We start from the raw sequence: 20,391 nt of genomic DNA, 5'->3' as shown, positions 1-20,391 counted from the left end.
TTTAAACAGTCCCATTTCTCAGAGAATGGGATACTGGTTTTCATTCTTGAGTCATTTTCTGGATCATATTGGACAGACATTCAAACCACCTGTCTTCCATGATAATGTTTCTTAATCCCATAGAAAAGTAATTTATCTTTTTCTGGGTATAAGTTTCCCCACCCAGGGTTTCAAACTATATCCAGGCCAAGATAATTGATGACCTTATTACTACACTTTGAGTTCTGTTGGTGGCATGCTGAGACCTATTTCCTTGAGGCAGAAACCTAATGACCCACCCCTTGCATTTGGAACTCCAGTGGAGATTTCAATCTCTTTGTAAACCCATAATAAAAAAAAAATGTTGCAACATGATTTTATAAAGATGAACTAGACATTTGCATATACCCATTTGCCTGACTGGTAAACTGTGTCAGAGAAGCTCACTTGAATAAGGTTCAGGGAAGTTTTACTTTCATATTCCATTCTAAATATTTATGAAACATTACTTTTTGCTCTGAGTAAGAAAGAATGTGTTTCTAAATTCTCCTTAATTTTCTTGCTGGCTAATTGTTCCTCACATTTTTAACCTTGGTTTGTTTTAGTGGCAAATAAAAATGTTTCCCAATTATATTTTTAATCTCTCTGTGAGGCAAAACCAAAGAATATTCTCTGGCTGCATGTTCTGTATTTCTTCAGAGTACACAGCTCCTCCATTAAATCTATGAAAAAAATCTATACCAAATCCAAAGTACTTTACAGATGCAAGGTCCATGCATGTGAATCGGTTGAGATCTTTCACCATCATCCCTTAGTTCAATTGCCTTTTTGGTACTGGCTTCTTTTACATTCTTCAAGCCTCCAGACTCTTCTGGACCTCCAAGAGTATTGCTTCTTTGGACAGAAGTGCTCCTTACCCTGGCTGCTTTTCACTCTCAAATCCTGTCTGGAGGACCAAAACTCTGATTCTACACCCTGCTCCTGATGTTTTTCCTTGGTAATGCTCAAGGTCATTTGTGATTATTTTCGTTTTGAACGTGTCTGCTTAACTGTTGTTTCTCATATCCACTCTGTTGCATGTCTGCAAGGCCAAAGAAAGTTCAGTTCACATCTTGGAATCTCAAATCCCACACAGTTTGATAAATTGTTGTTACTGTGCAACACAGTCACTCTAGTCAATAACAATTGTATTCCTGAGAATGACTAAGAGAATGGATTTTAAATGATCTCACTACAAAAAGTAATGTGAGATAACTTGTTAGCTCATTTAGAAATCTCACCGTGTATCTAGTTTTCAAAACAACATGTTGTATACAAGTACACATATTTTATTGTCAGTTATAAAACAATTTTTTAAAAACAATAGGTAAATGAAAGAACAAATAAATGATTAAATAAATAAACACTATAATTTTCCATCAAATAAATGGACAAGAATCAAGTGGATGCATTTCTACAAAGCTAATGGAGAATTTGTTGAATTATTATTTTTAAAATTAAATTTATTTCAATTGATAAAGAAAGAAATGAAATATTATGTATACTAGTGGGATACCCTTTGATATTTCTATACATGTATACATTAAGCAATGTTTAAATGAAGTTAGAGATATCTATCCCTTCAAACATTAATCATTTCTTTGTGGTAAAATCTTAAAATTCTTTCTAGTTTTTTCTTTTTTCTGTTTTCTTGTACTGGGGTTTAAACCTAGGGGCACTCTACCACTGAGTAAAATTCTCAACCCTTTTAATATTTATTTTGAAATAGGATCTCACTAAGTTTCCCAGTCTGGCTTTGACCTTACCATCCTCCTGCCTCAGCCTCCCAAGTCACTGGAAATACACGCATGCACCTCTATGCCCAGCTTCTTGTTTTTGAAATGAACAGTTCATCATTGTTATCTGTCATCATGTGACTGTGAAATAGCACATCGAATCTTCTTGCTCTTATCTAACTATAACTTAGCACCCATTGGTCAACCTCCTCTGTACCCCTTCCTCTCTTCTCCCAGCCTTCAGTAACCAAGATTCTACTCTCAAATCCTATGAGATCAACTTTTTTAGAGGCTGTATATGAGTGAAATCATGAGGGACTTATCTTTCTTTAACTTATTACACAACTCTTCAGTTCCATCCATATTGTCTTAAATGACAAGACTTCATTCTTTTAGATGGCTGAATAGTATTCCCTGTGTATATACACCCACATTTTCTTTCTCTACTTATTAGTTGATGGATACTTCTGTTATTTCTATTTATTGGCAATTGTGAGTAATACCATAATGAACATAAAAGTACAGATGTCCCTTTGACATACTGATTTCATTTTTTTGGAGAAATACCCAGGAGTGGGATTACTGGATCATATAGTAATACTATTGCTAATTTCTTGAGCAACCTCCATACTGTTGTCCATAATGGCTGTACTAATTTCTTTTCCTACCAACAGTGTTCAAGAACTCCCATTTTCCTACATTCTTGTCAAAACATATTATCTTTAGTATTTTTTTTTTATAAAAGCCATTTTTAAAGGGGTAAGATGAGGATAAGTCATGGTTTTGATTTGCATTTCCTCAATGATTGATTATATATATGTATATTTATATATATTATAATCATATATATTGATTATATATATGTATATTATATATATGTATTTTTTTTTCCTGATACCCATTACCCATTTGGGTAGTTTTCTTTTGACACATGTCTGTTGCCCATTTTTTAAAAAATCAGATTATTTTTTCTTTTGCTTTGCCCCTTTGGAGTTCCTCATGCATTCTACATATCAATTCCTCGTCAGATACATACTTTGCAAATATTCTCCTCCCTTCCGTTGTCTCTGCTCAGCATTAGGTCTGGCCCCTAATGCTGCAGAGAGCAACTGTATTTGGAGATAGTGCCTCTAAAGTGATAATTAAGGTAAAATAAGGTGATATAGATGGGCCCTAATCCAGTATTTCTGGAACCTTCATAAGAAATAGAAATTAGGATACAGATGTGCACAGAGGAAAGACCAAGAGAAAAATAAGATGGCCATCTATAAACTAAAGAAGGAGGCCTCAGAAGAAGTCAACTTTACAGACACCTTGAAGTCAGACTTCTACTTTCCAGAACTGAGAAAATAAATTTCTATTTCTTAAACCATATAGTATATTGTCCCTGTTATTGGCAGCCCCAGTAAACTAACACGTGGTTTTAACTGCATTTGTCACATTTTGATATAGTTTTATTTTAACAAAGTATTTCATTTACCTTTTAATTAAGTGTCTAATACATGGTTTATTGGACTGCTTAAGAATGTGGTATGTAGTACGATATGCTGGCACATGCCTATAATGCCATCGACTCTGCTGGGGCTGAGGCAGGAGGATTGTAAGCTCTGGCAGCTTTGCAGCTTTGGCAATCTAGCAAGACTGTCTAAAAATAAGAAGAACTGGAATTTGGTTGAGTGGTGTCATGCTCCTCCGTTCAATCCTCAGAACTGCAAATAAACAAATAAGTTGTATAATTGCCAGGTATTTGTGCATTGTCATGACTTTTACAATTGATTTCAAGGTGTTTAGTTTGTTTTTGTTGTGGTCAGGGAATGCACATTATGCTTTCTGTCTTATGGTAGAGAATATGGCTTATCTTTGCCAACATTTGTGTTCATTCAACAGTGATGTGTTTTCTGCTGTTTATGGGTCAAGTCTTCTAAAATGCCCATTAGGTCAAATCAATTAATATGTAGTATAATATTTCTCTATCATGATTTTATTTGTGACTACATGTTCTACACTAACCTCTAAAAGAACATTGACTTCAAAGTATAGTTGTTAATGATATTTTTTTATTCATTATTTCAATTTCTGCCTAAATGTTTTGTCTTATTCTTTTTTTAAAAAAAAAAATTAGTTGTAGATGAACACTGTACCTTTATTTAATTTATTTATTTATATGTGGTGTGAGTACCTCACACATACTAGGTGAGCACTTCACCACTGAACTACAACCCCAGCCCCTGTATTATTCTTGTATTAGGTACATACAACTGTAGGATTTTTATGCCTTTTTAATAAATTAATACCAGTTTTATTTTGGTAAATTTCCCTTAATTTTTTGTTTGTTTGTTTGTTTAAGGCTTACTTCTCTTTATCATTGTAGCCTTTTCAAAATTATTTTTATTCAAGGTTGTATGGTGTATATTTCCCACCTTTTACTTTTAACAAATATGGCCTTTTTACTTAAATCACATCTTTATATAAACTTTGTATATGTTTTAATTCTAACTTTTTTATTCCCTCTGAAACTTTCTGTCCTTTGTGTTATTGTTTTAAGTATTTTATTTTTCCTTAGTTCATTATGTGATATATGATTTGTTGGACTATTTAAATCATTTGTATCTAATGTAATTATTAATATGATAATATGATAGTGTTTAAGTTTACCTTTATGTTTTCTCTATCTTTTCCTTTTTTTTTTTTTGCCTTCTTTAGGATTATTTGAGTTTTTATGTTTGCGTCTTATCTCTACTATTAGGTATTAACCCATTTTTACTTTTATGGTTTAGTGATTTTCTAGGTGAATGAGACAACTTCACTGACTCTTCGGGTGTATCCTAACTTTCAATCCAGCTTGCCACATAGAGTCCAGACACTTTCACCAGTGCTTTTCTATCCTTGGTGGTTTTTGCCATGTAGTTACAAAATCTAAAATATACCCCTATTATTATTTATTTAAACCGTCAATTGTCTTTTCAGAGGTTAAAATAAGCACATAAGGATTTTTTTTTTTAACGCGCGTGTGTGCGTGTGCGATTTGCCCACCTCTTTGCCACTAGTGGTTATCCTCATTCCTTTCTGTATATCCAAATTTCCATCTGGCATTATGTTCACTTTTCCTGAATAACTTCCATTAATATTTATTTTAGTTAAATCGGCAGCTGATGAATTCTCACCAACTGAATATTAATTTTTGAAAATGACTTCATTTTGGCCTCACTTTTCAAAGATAGTGTGCAAAGTGTCAAAGCCTATGTTGACAGTTTCCTATTTCCATTCTCTCCCTGCTCAATAGGTAGAAATGATTCTCCATTGTTTTTAAACAGTTTTAGACAAGGAGTCTGATGGTCTTCTTTGTTTTGTTTTCTTAGATGCTCTTAAGATGTTTCTTTTTTATCATTTTTTAGTATTTAGGAATTTTCTTGGATATGTCTTTAAAAAGTAGTTTATTTTTGTTTATTTTGTCTCAGTTTTTGTGATACTCTTGGGTCTGTACATTTATAATTTTTATCAAATTTGAAATGTAGTTCTTTGAAGATCTTCTGTCACCAATTCTTCTTTCTAGAATATATATACACACACACATATACATACACACACATATATATACATGTATATGTAAATATAAATAGATATATATTTATACACTATATATACATTTATATATACATTTACACTATATGTGTATATATATATGCATCTACATATATATGTATGAAAATACACAAATATATAAACATGTATTTATATGTATATGTGTATACATTTGTGTGTATATATATATATATATATATTTTTTTTTTTTTTCCATGCATGTAAATACACACACTTTAGTCTGGTTCCTGTGGTACTCAGAATAGTGCTGCCCAACCAAAGACCACATCCTCATTTCTGGAACCTGTGAATATGTTGTAAGAATTTGAAGATATAAATACAAAATATGACATCAACTCACCATGGCTGGCTTAAAATGGAAAATGAAAGCCTGAGCCAAGGAAATGAATGTATTGTAGATACAGTGAAAGGCAAGAAAACTGATCTATCTTAGAGTCTTCAGAAAAAAATGTAGTCCTGCTGCTCTACATTGTAGTCCAATGAATAATGTGTAGGACTTCTAACCCAAAGAACTATAAATTGATAGATTTCATTGGTCAAATCACTAAATTTGTGCTAATTTGTGTGGTGGCCGTAGAAAATGAGTTCAGTTCCACAGATCACTGAGGCTCTGATTACAATTTTTTTGTGTTTCTTTTTCATTGTGCTTAATTTTGAATAATTTCTATTACTATGCTTTCAAATTCAAAATTGCTCTTCTTTCCTAGTATTTGATCTCCTGTTAATTCCACTGAGTATATTTTTCAATTTTCTGTATTTATTTTCATCTCCAGAAGTCCTGGTTGAGTGTTGTCTTCACACTCCCTCTTGGTTATATCTATAGCATTCTTTATATCCTGTCATAACATTTTTGAAAGTTGGTTTAAGACTCTTGTCTCCTATTTTCATCCTTTCTAATCTCTGGGTATGTTTCCATTAATTGATTTTTTTCTTGTATTTTTATATGCCTAGTAACATAATTTGGGCTTACAGGCATTCTGAAATTTGTTTTGAATGTGAAGTTTATAATATTCCTTTTAAAGAGGATTAGACATTGTTCTTGAATGCAGGAAAGTTATGAGGTAGACCAGTTTAATGCTTTCGAGGCTTATTTACTTAAGCTTTGTTAGAGAAAAAAGCAGCATAGCATTTATTCTGAGGCTAATTTAGCTGCTAATGGAAATTGCTTCTGAAAATTGTAACAACGCTTCCTTTGAAATGAGGTTTCTCCAGTTAATGATAATTTCAACTATCCCCAGCTTTTGGCTATTGCCAGGAATCATTAGGTCTACCCCCACTTGGAGGTGTTTGTGCCATGACTGACCAGATCAGCACATAGCAAAGGTATTCCAAGGGTTAGTTCATAAGACATTGGAAATTTTGTTCTCCTTAGTTCCATCATTTCAGTATTCTTCCTACTACTTTTCCTAAAGCCTCGGCCCCCTGGATCCTGCCTTTGTCTCCTCATCTGGGTGGGTCCACCAGGCTCTGTTTTCCTCCTCCCTGGGGAGTGACCTGGGATGTTAAAGAAGGTAGTAACCTGAGGCAGTGGAACAACTCAGCTCCTTTGTTTGCTTTTCTCTCTAGAATCAGTTCTGGGCAACCTGTTGTCAAATACATGAAAACAGTTGTATGTATTTTATAGTGTTTTTAGTTTTTAGTTTCTTTCTTCCTTCCTTCCTTCCTTCCTTCCTTTCTCTCTCTCTCTCTCTCTCTCTCTCTCTCTCTCTCTCTCTCTCTCTCTCTTTCTTTCTCTCTCTCTCTTTCTCTCTTTCTTTCTTTCTTTCTTTCTTTCTTTCTTTTTCTTTCTCTCTCTCTCTCTCTCTCTCTCTCTCTCTCTCTCTCTCTCTCTCTCTCCCTTTCTCCCTCCCTCCCTTCTCTCTCTCTCTCTCTCCCTTTCTCCCTCCCTCCCTTTCTCTCTCTCTCTCTCTCTCTTTCTTTCTTTTCTTTCTGATGGAGTGATACTAGGGATTGAACCAGGACCTCATACATGCAATTGTGTACCCTACCACTGAGCTACATCCCTGGTCACATGGTTTTAGTTTTTATGATGGAATGTCAATTCCCATTGCCAATAATAATTCACAGACAGAAGTGGAAAACTGCTTATTTCTTTGTCTTTTATTGTGAAGTTTATATAAATAGAATCATGTCTACTTCTACTTTTGACTCAATATTATATTGAGAGAGTCACATATGTTTCTGCATATAACTATACTTCATTTATTTCCCTTCACTGTAGCATTCTAATGTATAAAAACAAGTTATCCATTATTCTGTTACAGGCTGTCCCCCCAGCCCTGTGTATTACAGAATTGCTGCTATGAACATTCTTAAATATGTCTCCAAGGATTCTGAACAAGAGTTTCTTCAAGATATATATATATATATATATATATATATATATATATATATATATATTCTACATATATATATGTAGAAAATATACATCTATGTGTAGAAAATTTAAGATATATTCCTGTATGTGGAAAATAATAGTAAAAATATTAAAACTATTAAATGATAGCATATATTGGGTCAGAAAGTCTCCTGTGTAATATGACTTCTTACACAGAAGAGTAGAGGAAGGTTCAAGTGATATTTCCAAGTATTCTAGTTTTTATGTCCTGCCCTGGGGAAGAGGAATCCTATAGTGGAAGAAAGTAGAGGAGAATAAAGAAGTGGGAGAAGAAGGCAGGAGAACTTCTGGCTTCTGAGGTCTTGACAATGACCTTCAGTTCAAAGTACTCAGATGCTGGATTGCATTTTCCTGAGCCTGACACTTTCATTGGATAAAACTTGGTGAGAAGTGGCTGTGAAAAATAAATTCTGTCCAGAGAGTCACATAAAACTACAATGAACTCCTTCTATTAGTAAAGAAAGATGAAACAATAGTATAAAGCCACTGGTCTCATGCCCTGACTTTTTTATTTAATTGAATTATCTAAAGGTTGGCGATTATTACACCCTAGAAACAGCCAGCCAATGACTGATGTACATGGGTCTGTAAATCCTGCCTCCCTTGTTGCATGGCTGAATATGTCTTGGTGCATATTACACTGACCCCCAGAGTTCCTCAGCAGAACTGACAATTTGTCTCATAATCAGTAATTTTGTCATTCTTTCCCCTCTATCACTTTGCTCTCTCCAACCAGTGTTTCATGGGATGACTTCCCAAAATATGTATGTATTCAGAGAGAGAACACACATAGACACATATGTGTGTGTGCATATGTAATACATATAATATAACATATTATAGTATTATATACTACATATAATGTTGACAACATATAAAATTATATATGTACAATATATGATTTCTCCTGGAATTTTTTTTTTGTAGGTCTAGGGATTGAACCTAGGGGTACTTTACCCCTGAACTACATCCCCAGTCCTTTTAATTTTTCATTTTGATACAGGGTTTCACTAAGTTGCTGAGGCTGACCTCGAACTTGCAATCTTCCTGCTTTAGCCTCCTGAGAAATCCCAGTGACTCTGGAGGCGAAGGCAGGAGGATGGCGAGTTCAAAGCCAGCCTCAGCAGAAGTAAGGCACTCAGCAACTCAGTGAGACCCTGTGTCTAAATAACATACAAAATAGGGCTGGGGATGTGACTCAGTGATCAAGTGCTCCTGAGTTCAATCCCCAGCAAGTGAAAAGAAAAATAGAGAATCTGGGATTATAGATGTATGCCACCACACCAGTTCTGGAAAATGATCTTTAAAGCTTAAGTTTAGAAAAATGAATAGAAAATGTTAACAATCCTTGCTTCAGTAAGTGTTCTTCATCCATAGTAGATTAAAAATAAACCTCTTTAAGTACTTTGAATTCAAATATTTTTGGACAAATTCATTATTATTTTTACATAGGTTAGTTATAAGCCCATCTCTGTGTATTTCTAGTGGATAATTAATTTCTTAGTAAAGTGCCCAAATCGAAAGGACATTAACATCCAGAGGATTTTAGTCATCATGGCCGGAGTGATGCTGGTAAATTATAGCAAAGAGCTTTCTGCTCATTAATGTACTCATAGCAAAAAACAACCATGTCTTTTCACATGGACAAGTTTTGTAGCTTGCTGGCTTCTCCTGTGGCTTTGTTAAACACAGGAATCTTAAATGGGCTTATTGACTTTTTCCAATCCACATCAGCATACCTCTCTTCTAAATAGCTGGTAGTAGAGACTGCTGTATTCCATTGTTAGCAACACTTACTAAAATCAGTAATAGAACAGTGGGAGTAAAATCACAGAGGGGTATAAAAGCCAGCACACTAAAATATTAAAGTCCAACTGTGAAAAGCTTTCCTTGATATTTTTTTCCATATAAAAATGTGTTTAAAACACTTTTTGAGTATTATTATAATTAACTACAGTAGCTTTGTAAGCAGTTCCTTTTGTAAGAGAAAAACCTACCATCACTTAGAGGTTACTAGTTTTTGACATTGAGCTCTTAAGTGGATAATTATATTTATTGAGAGGTGATGCTCACTTGACCACTTGGTGTTTTGTTTCGGGCCAAGGGGAAACAAGGCAGGTGAAGTGTTTTTATTTATAATGTAACAGATATTGCTATTGTGACTCCATTTCTCAGGCATAGTTGGTTAACTAAATCTTTATTTCCTGAAACTGAAATGTTCTTCTCTCCCTGTTCTTGAGAATTAAAAGCTTCTACCTTAAAGAAGTGAGTGATACATTATCCACTCACTCTAAATTGAACCCATTTGGAGCTATTTGCATCTTGTAGAAATCTACAGCTGAGTGCTCTGCTTAGAGGTGTAATGAGTGGTTGTCACAACACACTGGAGGTGGCCCCATAACAAAATGATCCCCTGTCAATCCCCTCACAGGAAATGCTTTGGCAACCTGTAATTCGGCCCCAGTATTAACATCCTGCCTGGGTTTTGTTAAATGGCACTTTCTAGGAAGTAGATCTGGGGAACTTGTGTTTAATAATGTTTTAAGAGGAATATTTGATGGAAGTTTTAGAAAGCATCACATGGGGTTAACAGTGATTTGTCATTTGTTTCTAATTAAAGGACCTAATCTCTTATCACTGAAGCAGTCGTTTTTTTTATACTAAAGGCACAGATGTGAATGGAAACATATTAATGAGATGTCATACTACATAGTCATTTAGTGTTTTGTTTAACTTAAACATAGCAGAAAATGTGTGTCTAAGTAGACACATGTAATGACATCCTGATAGAATTATAATTTCCTGCATTTGCATAATCTTCAGTAAAATTCACACTAGGTTCACCTTGCATTGCTAATTTTATTTCCCAAATCTGCATTTTTAGAAAATTAAAGTCAGACCTAAAGTACTATGAGAACAAAAAGGGCTTATTGTTAGTTCCTTCAAATTAAAGCTGGAATTTTAATTTAAATATTTAAGTGCCAGGTGTTCTAAAAAAGTGACATGAACCATTGAAACTGACAGGAAGTTTTGCATTCTCTGAAGCTGTTTAAAGTGATCTAGGTTCAATCATCCCGGGAGCTTAGCAGGCCTTTGGTCTGAGATACAGTTTGAAATATGATTTCTGGGTCTGGGGAATCATGTTTGTCTGATCAAGTGCCCTGGTGTGCCCAGTTCCAGGATTCCATGAGCTGTAACTTCCAAGAGTCAATCAGGTAATTGGGCAATGAGAGAAGCAGCAGGAACGATCCTATTTAACTGCCCCCTGAGGAGTACCACATGCCTCTCCATTAGCCCAGCAAGACAGCTCTGGGTATGGGTTAAAATCAGGTGATTTCAAAATAGTTTTGGGATGTGGGAAGACATTGAAATTAGACATCTACCTCTGATTATTAGTGTGGATGCCAGTAGAACAACCTAATTATTCCAAAGTCTGGTTAAAAGTTACTTTAGAAAATAACTTCCAACCTCTGTTCTCATAATATTGTACCACATTCATTTATATTTTTACTTTGAAAGCTACCATGAGTTAGACATTGTTAGGGACAAAATGATAAGTATCCCTCTCCTCATACATGGCAACAACAATTCTTTTAATGCATGAGTTATTCTTTACTAATACAAATGTTCCCAAACCCTGTTGTCCCTTGAATTGCTCTTAAGTTCACCTAGGGTTACATTGCAGCAGCTCGAATGGCTTCACTTGGCTACAGAAGGGCACTTACCCGTGCACAGTTAGACACAAAATAACCTACCAGATTAAAGCGGAATAAGTTTCACAATTTTAAAATGCAAACTGTATATAAAGTTCTGACTGGAGTTGGATTTGTGTCATAAATTATGACAACCAACAAGGGTAATTCAAATACTCAGAGGAGCAGTTCTCAACCTTCACTGCACACCACAATACAGAGAAAGTTTATGTAAATATAAAAAGTTTTGTTGCCCATTAAAGATTACAATGTGGAAATTTTGAGTCCTGAGTGGGATTCTGTGCCATTCACAGGCACCAAAGATTTTTATGAATTAGCCCAAGACCAGGCTAGTGATATTCTGTGAACTTTTGTGCAAATTATTTGATATAGACTATCAATTTTATTAACCATTATCAACAAAATATGCTATTTATTCATATATATGGATTTAAAAGTAACATATTTTTATTTATTGAATGAATTTATTAAGGTTCAAGTTTATAATTCCCACAAGGCAGATAACTTTTTTTGATGATTTTCTTACCTATTTTGCCATTTTGGTTTTTCATGGGCAAAACTAATAAATATGGGACAAAGGTGCTGCTATCAAATATCAGAAGAAAAAAAAACCTAAAAGCAAAAACAATGTGTTTAGTTGACAACTGTTGCATATTTTCTTTTCCTATGAATTTAGTTATATACTGTTGGAATTCTTTTTAAAAAGTCAATGACACGTTAAACATAATTGTGGAAATATTATACTTCAATTTTTTTATTTTATTATTTTATTTTTGATTGAAACTCTTCCTGAGAATATTATTCACCCACATTCAGTTTAGAAATTACACAGAAAGGTCCTGAATACACTTTGTCCTATTTCCTCCAACCATAACACCTTACAAAGTTGTAGTAACATAGCAAGCAGAATACTGACACTGGTACAACGCACTGACTGGTCTTGTTCTGATTTCCCCAGTTTCATTTGTATTTCTTTGTGTGTGTTTCATTTTATTTTTAATGATATTCTGTCATCATATAATTTTTTTGCATTTGTCTCTTTTTACTACTTTTCACTCCTTGTTATTAATTTTAGAGAGCATTACAGGAACTGAATAGTTGGAGAAATGAGAGCTCACCATTCAGCTCTAATAATAAGGTTGAGATCCCTTCATGTACCCTATATGTATCCATTCTCTATTCTTTCCCCTCAGGCAAATACCATCATATTCAATATCTCTCATACATCAAGACCAATATGGTTAGAAATAAGAACTATTAAGTAAGGTTTCACAAGTGTGAAACTCTAAGTGAATGGTTCAATAGTGCAATCATTTTGTATCTTCTTCCTTTTCACTTAGTTTGTGTGTGAGACTTATTAATTTCAGTATCCATAGCATTGCCATTCATTCTAACTGCTTGACAGTATTCTGTATGTAAGTATAATGTATATATTTGTGTTGTGTTGAGCATTAAGGTTACTTCCATTTTACCATGATTACAACTGAGGTCATAGTGCACATTCAAGGTAGGAAATTTCCTTGTGACATATAACTAGAGTTGCTCTTATCAGATACAATGTGGGTACATCCTCACCTTGATAGCTGGCAAACCTTTCTGGTTCTAGAAACTGTCTCTCTCAACAATTCTCACTTTCAGAATCAGAAAGCCTTGCCAGCTACCAACTATATGATCTTGGGCAAATAATGTAACCTTTTTCAGTTTTCTTAGCCTTAAAAATATAACATGAATATGTCATAAGGATTAAAATATCAAATTAAGGAAACAAACATGATAATTTTTTACAGATCTGCCAGAAAATTCTCTCTGAAGGAGAATGTCTATACTAGAATTTGACTCTACAAGTAATCCTTTTATGCTGGCTTGAAAATGACAGAAATCAGGAAAGAAACCAACTAGAAATTAGAGTTCACAATGACTCGAGTGTGAGAGACTAGGTAGCACAGAAGGGGGAAGAGGGATTTTATGACTGCAAAGACCTCAGAAAAAAGATGGATAAGAGGAAGCATTTTGACAACTCTGCCCACTTCGCAGACCACATTAGGAGGAGGTCGGTTGTGTTTTTAGAGAGAAATCACCTCAGGAGTTTTAAAGAGGTATTAATGAGGTGCTTATGGAGCTCTGAGTAGCAATAAGGAATCCACAGAAAATGAGGGAGGCTGAACTCAGGGAACAGTCTGAGGGGAAGTAAGGGCATCCTAACAGAGGACAGTATAGGGAAGGAACACCCCTTAGTTTCCTTGCTTAAATTTTCTTCAGACTAGGTGAGATTCATAATCTCTTTCCTTCATATAATATCATATTGTAAGGCTCATTAGACTAAATTTTTTTTTTTTTTTTTTTTTTTTTTTTTTTTTTTGCAGTGCTGGGGGTTGAACCCAGGGCCTTGTGCTTGTGCTTGCAAGGCAAGCACTCTACCAACTGAGTTATATCCCCAGCACTAAAATTTAAATTTAAAATTTAAATTCGAACAATTTAAAATATATTTAATACATTTAGGGAAACAAATAGAACATAAAGAAAAATGTGATTTCAAATGCAGTCTTGAAACACATTGCCAGTAACAAGCCTCCTCTCTAAATCTTAGTACGCTTAGGCTCAGAGAAAGGATGGAAAATGGTACACCAAATAGTGTAGCAGAACTTTCTGATTAATAGAATACATGTGATTTTCATTTTCTTCTTGTTTCCATCAATGTTTCCCCTTTAAAAAATAATCAGGGTGTGATATAATTGTAATACAAACAATATAAATTACAAAAATGCACAAAGTATTTTACACTATTCAAGTTCAAAAGTAGTTTTCTTTGTATATTTCTATAAATTGACAGATATCTCTAGTATTTGAAAGAAATATTTAAGATCATAAATCATATGACCCACATATGCAAAACCCTGGTACCATAGAAAAAATAAACTTTTGTATCACAAATAAATCATCAAGGCTGAGATTGAAAACTTCAATATTGCTTCCTAGAACTGTTGATAAAACAATGCCAAAAATAAATACTTTGGACAAAATAAGCTGCTGCAGAAACAAACTCTATGTGCCACTAATTACATATGATTTTTTTTTTTTTTTTATCTTTTTAGGTCAACATGGCTATTTTCAGAGGACATAGAAGAAAATAACCCCAGCTTATTCACAACCCAAAGGAATAGCACTTTCTCCCCAGCTGTGGAATTGTCCTAAGATTCCACATTTGGTTCTCTGATCTTCCCATTCTTTCTTTCAACTAAGTCAAAACTTGCACTGCTTTAGTTCTCCTGCCTTCCAGGACTCTAACTTCTGCTTAACCAGATCACTAAGTTTCCTAACATTTACAAGGACTCTGTTAAGTTTCTTTTGTCATACACACTGTTGAAAAGTAAAGTAAGAAGGGGGCTGGGTGGGAAGGAGGTAAACATATACTCAAAAAAATGCAAATACACCTATTGTTTCCCATATTTTATTTGGGAAAATCATCTTGAAATTAAATTTAAACAAATGAGCAGTGATGAGAATGGCATCAGCGTTCTCAATATCTACAAAGTCCTTAGAGAAAAAGATTTTACTACTAGCATTAAATGACAGAACAAAATAGATTTCTCCCAAATATATTGATGTAGAAAATTTCCTAAACATGGTTATTCCTCAAAGAAATTTTAAAGGTGGTACTCCAGCAATTTTTTTATATAAAAAGAAGATATGGAACACAAGAGTAAAGGATTATTTTTTTTTAATTTTTTTTATTGTAAATAAATGAGATACATGTTGTTTCTCTGTATATGGAGTAAAGGTATACCATTTGTGTAATCATACATTTACATAGGGTAATGTTGTTTGATTCATTCTGTTATTTTTCCCTTCCCCCCTCGCCCCTCCCACCCCTCTTTTCCCTCTATATAGTCCTTCCTTCCTCCATTCTTACCACCCTCCTTAACCCTAACCCTAAACCTAACCCTAACCCTAACACTAACCCCTCCCACACTCCATTATGTGTCATCATCCACTTATCAGCGAGATCATTCGTCCTTTAGTTTTTTGAGATTGGCTTATCTCATGTAGCATGATGTTCTCCAATTTCATCCATTTGCCTGCAAATGCCATAATTTTATCATTCTTTATGACTGAGTAATATTCCATTGTATATATATGCCACAGTTTCTTTATCCATTCATCAATGGAAGGACATCTAGGTTGGTTCCACAATCTGGCTATTGTGAATTGAGCAGCTATGAACATTGATGTGCTGTATCTCTGTAGTATGCTGATTTTAAGTCCTTTGGGTATAGGCCAAGGAGTGGGATAGCTGGGTCAAATGGTGGTTCCATTCCAAGCTTTCTGAGGAATCTCCATACTGCTTTCCAGAGTGGCTGCACTAATTTGCAACCCCACCAGCAATGTATGAGTGTACCTTTTTCCCCACATCCTCTCCAACACCTATTGTTGCTTGTGTTCTTGATAATCGCCATTCTAATTGGGGTGAGATGGAATCTTAGGGTAGTTTTGATTTGCATTTCTCTTATTACTAGAGATGTTGAACATTTTTTCATATGTCTGTTGATTGCTTGTACATCTTCTTCTGTGAAGTGTCTATTCATTTCCTTAGCCCATTTGTTGACTGGATTATTTTATTCTTTGTGTAGAGTTTTTGAGTTCTTTATAGATTCTGGAAATTAGTGCTCTATCTGAAGTATGAGTGGTGCGGGGCGTCTGGAATTCCATCCAGTGCTTGACAAAGATCCTCTGGAGGATGTTTGCAAAGGCTCATCCTAAAGGGAATTGTCAGATGTTTTGCTCCAGAGCATGGTGTTTTTTCTGCTGTGTTTTTCTGATAATATATTACTCATTTCAGTCTGAACAGATTGCTTAAGGGGACGAGGGGAATACAACAAAAATTCCAGAAAATAATACCTACAATCTGAAAGATAATGGGTCTTTACCACTAACAAAGTTAAAAATAATTTTGCAACTGTGCAACGAGTCCCTGAAAGCCTCTGGAGAAAATAGATATAGATCTGCCTTTGTCTCCAACAGGCTGGTTAAATCCTAACGATGGTTTTGTTTATGTGTGGTGGTGGGGTAAAAGAATAAGGTTTCACAACATTCCTTCCTTCCTACAAAGAATAGGTCACCCTTATAATAAACGTTGGTGCTCAATGCCCTGTTCTGGAAAAAAGAGCTACATAAGACAATGTAATCTATTCAGTAAAAAAAACTTGGCCACGCGAACCACTGCGACTGCTGCCCTCCTGTAGCCCTTAACTCAGCAATTTAGATATTAACCAGATGGACCTAGTAGAGATGGTCACATGAGATTACTTGTCTATCGCTTTAACCGCGAGAGTAATAAGAATAGTCGTAGGTCACATAGAGTTTAGATATTAAGGAAATAAACATTATTAGCTCATTGACTTAGTTAGATATTCTTAAAATAATTGTGATTAGGTAAGGATAATCTGAAAGGTTATCCTTACAGATTTTCTCATAATCTTTCGGTTCCTTGTTAAGAACAACTTCTGCCTATGCTTTGGAAACTTCTTTAATTTCATTAACCACAAGACTGCCATTATAGCCTGAAGAAAAATGTATATAAACCCAGCCTTCCCCAGAATAAAGTGGGAGTGATTGCACCAGAACTAGAGTCTGTGTCTTTCATTCTCTATCATTGCCGACGCTGTCTTCCTGCGCCCCGTTACCTGTGTGGAACCCATGGACTCCTGCTAGGGCTGGACCCCGGCAGAGTGGCAAAGATTTTCTCCCACTCCGTATATCAATGGTACAGAATAGAGGACATGGACACAAACCCATATAAATACAATTTTCTCATAATAGACAAAGGGGCCAAAAATATGCAATGGAGAAAAGATAGCCTCTTCAACAAATGGTACTGGGAAAACTGGAAATCCATATGCAACAGAATGAAATTAAACCCCTATCTCTCACCCTGCACAACACTCAACTCAAAATGGATCAAGGACCTCAGAATCAGACCAGAGACCTTGCATCTTATAGAAGAAAAAGTAGGTTCAAATCTTCAACATGTCGGCTTAGGATCAGACTTCCTTAACAGGACTCCCATAGCACAAAAAATAAAAGCAAAAATCAACAACTGGGATAGATTCAAACTAAAAAGCTTTCTCTCAGCAAAGGAAACTATCAGTAATGTGAAGGATTATTTTTAAAAAATACAAAAGAGTAGATACATAGCTAAGACATTTTTCTCTTCCTGTTGGTACAAATGATGAAATAAGGAATTTTTAAAAAATAAAACCTTGCATGAATTTTTAAAAGTAAGAGTAAGTGAAGGGAGTTAAAATGAAAGTAAATAAATGCATTAAGCAATTTATAAGCCAGGTCTGGTGGTGCATGCCTGTAATCCCAGAGGCTCAGGAGACTGAGGCAAGAGGATTATGAGTTCAAAGCCAGTGTCAGCAACTTAGCAAGGCCCTAAGAAACTCAGTAAGACCCTGTCTCTAAAAAAACAAAATACAAAAAGAAAAGGGCTGGGGATGTGGCTCAGTGGTTAAACTAGGTTCAATTCCTAGTACCAAAAAAAAAAAAAAAAAGAAAAAGAAAAAGAAAACAGAAAGAGAAAGAAGGAAAAGAAAAGAAACATCATGGGAGAAACAAACAAAAGTGATGAAAAGATATAGCAAATATATACTGAATAACATAGATGTCAGTAAGTCTATTTGGTCCTTAACAATATATATTGCTCAACATTTGTACCTGTGGGTACCCAAACTTGAAAGTGGAGCAAATCATTATTTCTCTGCTTGACTTTCTCCTCTTTATTCGATATGTAGAAATGGTATAAGTTCTAATTGTCTCTCAATTAATTTTTGGAATTTCCACTGAGAACACAGGTGTGTTCTAGCAGTTAACTCCTACCAGTATGTGGCATGTAAACTTTTCCCTGTTTCTTCTGGTAGCTCCTTGTAACGATGCTTGCATTAGACCACTCCATTACCTACAGAGATTTGTAGTGCTGCTACTAGGTTCCAGGAAGCCAAGTGAAGGCTTCTATTGCCTGAAACCAGAATCATGGGTACTTTGGCACATGTCTTCCCTAGGTCAAGCCCTGAAGAGATAGTTGTCATCACTAGGATAGCTGCTGCAAGTGGTGATACCAAGGTCATCACCTATCGCAGCCACAAGCATGCTTGTGCCACTAGCACTTCCACCAAGGCTGAAATACGTCAACAGAGTGCTCTCAGGATCCATGGGAATTATAGAGAAAGGAGCTCATGCATTTACATACCCTCTTGTCATGAATAAGACCTGAGTTCACAGGAGAAGCACTAGGGGAGATGGGTGTGACCCACATATCTCATTGCCGTGCTATGAATCACTCTTTATTGATTTGACTACCTACTTTGAATCTGCTCTTTTCTTTCCCTTTGAGGTGTCTTCTGTCTCCATAATGACATTTCAAACATTTCATGCAAATTCACTTTTATTGAGCCTATTCTTGGTCTTCAGAGAATTATAGAAATCTTTGAAACCTAGAATTGTGTAAGATTCAAGCTGAATTCTCAACTTAGAAAATGGGGGAGGATTTGAAAATGACTCATTCTGTTTTATCTCAAGAATTACTCTCAAAATAAGGCCTCCTCCCCTTCCTCCTCAAAAAGGAAAAAGAAAAAGAAACACATTATCACATATCAGTATCATGTTGAAGGTAGGAAAAAATAATGCTTATTGTACACATGCCAGGTTTATAGCAAAATTTACAAAATGGCAATAAGAAGTGAGCAAAGGTATCTGACAGCAGCTACACTGTTCTGATGTCCGCAGTGCCAGTGGCTCTGTGCAACTGATCCTCAGGAAAGAGAAGAGTGGGGTCTAATGTTAGCAGCAGTGGAGCAGCCCCCGAGGGAAGCCTACATGGATAACACAATAATATCTGCAGGGTGTGCACCAGAGGTCACGTGGCTGTTAGCTGCATTTGAGAAATCAATTAGAGAGGCCACAGTGAAATGTGAACTGGAAAAAGAGTTGTTTGATATTTTAGTAGATAAACTCACTAGACAACTTGAACTTGAGGACTTATGGAAAATACTCTTAAAGATTCTGGGGAGGAACTGAAGCAAATGTTAAGAAAAAAATATTTGTTGCTTATGTACAAAGGACTTTAATGAGTATTGCTTTTAAAAATAATGAAAATGATGACCTAGGGATTAGAAGATGGCATAGAAGTGAAACCAAATTTTCTCTTTGAGAGCAGTCTTGCCCTGGTTTTCAGAAAAGTGTTCACTTTTTCATTGAAATTTTCTCTAATCTGGGTCTTGGGAGAGGTCAAAAAAGTGACAGAGAGAATAGTTGCCAAATGGTGACCTTCCTTCTTCTGAAAAGCATACAGACCAATGGCATTGAGGGTGGAGATGTGGAGCTGGTGGTGGCTCCATTATGCTTCAGCTTACTGTTTCTCCACCTCTGAGGAAAGGAGCACCAAACTCTCAAGTTCGTTAAACAATGCACTTAAAGTCAAATAAATAACCTAGCACTGATTTTTGTTTGGAAAAACAAAAAACAAACAAAAAACCGTGCACTAAAAACATAATGATTTTAAATTTTTAATAATCACATTTTCCTATTTTTGAAAAGAATCAAACATACAGGAAGCTGAAATAATGAAATGAACACACATAACCTCTTCAACAAAATTCTTCAGTTGTGAACACTCTGCCCTGTTCGTCTCCCTTTAACTCTTCATCCTAAAATATCTTTGTGTGCATCTTGTAAAAGCAAGAACTTTCTTCTACACAAGCACATGCACTAAAACATTTAGGATATTTTAACCTGGATCCATTCTATTATCTAATATGTATTCCATATTTGGTTTTCTGATTATCATAATAATGCATTCTGTAATGTATTTTGTCATTTCCTTATTTTTTATTTTGTTTTTATTCCAGAATGCTATCAAGCATCACAC

This window comes from Sciurus carolinensis, chromosome 3, assembly GCF_902686445.1.
Source record: "Sciurus carolinensis chromosome 3, mSciCar1.2, whole genome shotgun sequence".
Lineage (NCBI taxonomy): Eukaryota > Metazoa > Chordata > Mammalia > Rodentia > Sciuridae > Sciurus > Sciurus carolinensis.
The sequence above is the reverse complement of the archived record's forward strand: the minus strand, read 5'-3'. Positions refer to the sequence as shown.